Source organism: Equus quagga, chromosome 4 (genome assembly GCF_021613505.1).
Source record: "Equus quagga isolate Etosha38 chromosome 4, UCLA_HA_Equagga_1.0, whole genome shotgun sequence".
Taxonomy (NCBI): domain Eukaryota; kingdom Metazoa; phylum Chordata; class Mammalia; order Perissodactyla; family Equidae; genus Equus; species Equus quagga.
Genome location: NC_060270.1, coordinates 141,797,948 through 141,801,153, shown reverse-complemented (window position 1 = coordinate 141,801,153; position 3,206 = coordinate 141,797,948). Strand labels below are relative to the sequence as shown.

At 55.6% G+C, this 3,206-nt stretch overlaps 1 protein-coding gene across 8 annotated transcripts in view; it reads left to right on the top strand.

Moving 5' to 3' along the window:
• The first annotated feature begins 2,653 nt into the window (after positions 1-2,653).
• PLEKHM3 (pleckstrin homology domain containing M3) overlaps positions 2,654-3,206 on the top strand; it is a 173,796-nt gene continuing 173,243 nt past the window's right edge. For 3 of the 8 annotated variants that reach the window (XR_006888200.1, XM_046658199.1, XM_046658209.1), the window contains exon 1: positions 2,655-2,772. The gene's annotated coding sequence lies outside the window, so the exon portion shown is untranslated. The other 5 variants (XM_046658207.1, XM_046658202.1, XM_046658200.1 and 2 more) reach the window with 5 other exon arrangements.

Genomic DNA, 3,206 nt, shown 5'->3' with positions numbered 1-3,206 from the left:
TTCTCATCATCATTTTAATGAGACTTTTGTGATAATGACACGTCCAGTTAGATGCACCAGTTCTAACAAATGTGCCACGGTGGCACAGGATGTTGATAATGGGGGAGGCTGTGCAGTGATAACATGTGAGGTGGGTCAGGGCAGGGGTACACGGCTGTACTTTACACTCAATTTTGCTGTGAACCTAAAACTGCTCTGGAAAATGAAGTCTATTGAAAAAAAAAGGATGGTGGGGCTGCTGTTAGCAGACCACCTTTGGAATGGAGACATGAATATAAATATTTTGAAGTTAGAGGAGCAAAATGTCCCCTGTTAACCTAATGGAGGCCTGCAAGCTAGAAGCTGCCCAGCTGAGACTGTCCTTAGCCTTTGGCTTTTCATCCCTTTCCTGGATCATCCATTTGGTTTGGTGCTGAGGATCTGTATTAGCGATAGTGAGTAAATTTAGTCATTCTGCAAACGTGGCTTTTTAATTCATTTTATGTGTCAGACTCTGTGCATAATGCACAGTGGGTAAACAATGACAAAGCACAGGCCCTGCCCTCAAACTTCACAGATTGGTACAGTTTTTCCTCAAAGGGTCATCCATTGATCACCTATATTGGAGGCACTCTGAGGCCCTTGTTAAAAATCCCAAAATTTAGGACCCTATCGTAGACCTTCAGAATAAAAATCTGTGGGTGTGTGGTCCAGGAATTTGCATTTTCTTCTAAGACTGTCTGAGCTAACATCTGTTGCCAATCTTCTTTTTCTTTTCCTCTTCTCCCCAAGCCCCCCAGTACATAGTTGTATATTCTAGTTGTGAGTGCCTCTGTTTGTGCTATGTGGGACGCTGCCTCAGCATGGCCTGATGAGCGGTGCCATGTCCACACTGAGGATCCAAATCTGGGAAACCTTGGGCTGCTGAAGCAGAGGACGTGAACTTAACCATTGGGCCACAGGGCCAGCCCCAGAATTTGCATTTTTAACAAGCATCCAAAAGCCTTGACATTCAGAATGTGGCATCACCTGGGAGCTCATCAGAGGTGCAGAGGCCCCATCACAGACCTCCTGAATCTTAATCTGCATCTTAACAGGATCCCCACACATTAAAGTTTGAGAAGCACGGTTCTAGAAGATTCCCTCACATGCCGAAGTTTGAGAATCACTGGTCTAGGAAGACTGACGAGTATAAAGGTGAGTTTGGCACAACGTGATGAGCGCCTTTACAGAGGATCATGTGAGTTGTTCTGGGCATGCGGAAAGGGAACAGTTTCCTCTGTCGGAGGTTTCCAGGAGGGGTGATGTCACTTGCTGCTTAAAGAGGAAGGAGAAGTTGGCCAGGCTAAAGGGATGGGACAGGGGTGAGAGCTTTGGTCAGAGGAAGCCAATGTGTTGAGCAAAAGAGAACACTGCACGTTTAGGGAACAAGAAAAGTATCTGAAATTGCAGTGTTGTTTTTTTGTTTTGAAACTTATTTAAACTCTGAACATCAACCAAAGGACATATTTTTTAAAAACTCAGTGGTTAAAGATCTTATCAATCTTTAAGGGGCATGGGGAATCAGATTTTTCCATTCCTATCATGCTGCCTTCTTTGGCCTCCCTTGACAACTTTTTTACATCATTTCTTCATTCATTCATTCAAACACGTGGACACCGCCGGGCACTGTGCTGTGCGCCTTTTATGTGGTGGCAAGTGAAACTGAAATAGTTCCTGCCCTCGCAGAGTTTATAGCTGAGGCTGGGGTGGGCGTGGAGAAGCCAATCAACAGGCAAATGAACAAATGTGTAATTATTAATTGAGAAAACGGCTAAGAAGTGTGCTACGACGGAGAATAAAGTGGGGAAGCTTCCAGGCAGGTCTTCCGGTCACACCACCACATCCTCTCGGAAAGCGGCCGAAGCGACAGGACATCCTCACTAAGGACCCCGCGGTCGCCCCACGGGCGCGCGCACTTGCCGTTTTGCTGGGAATCCGAACGCGGGTGAAGCCCTCCCCACAAACGCCCCCTGTCCAGCCGGTGCTACACCGTGAAGGGGCGGTGACCCTTCGCAGCTCAAACCTGAAACAAGGAGCAGCCTCCAGGTTCTGTTAAAACAAGGCGACAGGCCAAGCGAGTCGCCGCGCGAAGCTCGCGTCGCCACACCAGACGTCACTGCGGCGTCGGCTCTCCCACAAGCGGGTCTTAAGCCAGTCAGTCAGGAACGCGCGGGTCGGCGCCCGCGAGGCCATCGGCCCGACGGGCCTGCGGTCCCCTAGAGCAGGAGACCGTGCCACAGGCCATCTGCTCCTTGTGGGAACGGCCTGCTCCCGTACGTCGCCGCCGGGCTGTGTCTGCGACGCAGGACGCGGCAGGCCGCCCCGCGCCCTCGCTCTCCCGCTGTCCTGCCAGCCCCCGTCGCAAGGCGCCCTCTCGGCCACTCTCTTGGCCAGGGCAACCGCGAGGTCGGGTCCGGATTTGTTCCGACCGCCGACCAGCACCCGGGCGTCGCCGAGCAGCGAGCCGGGGTGCACGCGCTGTCCTCCCCAAAAGCGTAAGGAACCGTGCGGCGCGGGGCGGAGCGTGGCGGCGCCCACGGCGCGCAGGGGCCGGCCAGGAGGGAGGAGCTCCCGCAGCCTGGAACTTGTGTGCCGGGCGTCGCTTCCCGGGCCGGGGAAGCATTTGAGAGCCGGACCGCGCACTTGTCAACACTGGGGCGCGGCGGCCGGGCGGCGGCGGCGGCCTCGTCATCGTGAGGCGGGCCCTCCGGGAGGCGGCGGCCCCGCAGGGAGCAGGCCTCAGGCCCTCAGGTGAGGGGAGAGGCGGCGACCCAGTGAGTGTCTGCCCGCAGCCAGCGGGGGAGGGGAGGCGACAGGGCTGTGGTGACAGCGCTGTGGGACCGGGAAGCTCCGGGTCCCGGTGCTTCTGCCTCTTCCTGCTCTGGGTTGTTTCGTGCCGGAGACCACCCATCAGTGTGGCGGGTGACGGGTGAGGGAGGTGACATGACGCGGCGTCTGCTCCTGTCATGAAGCCTGTACCAGGAGAGACCTTGTGCGAGGAGAGACCCTGTGCGAGGAGAGACCCCGGGTGAGGAGGGACCCCGGGTGAGGACAGAACCGGGTGAGGAGAGACCCCGGGTGAGGAGGGACCCTGTGTGAGGAGAGACCCCGGGTGAGGAGAGACCCCGGGTGAGGAGAGACCCCGTGTGAGGAGAGACCCCGGGTGAGGAGGGACCCCGGGTGAG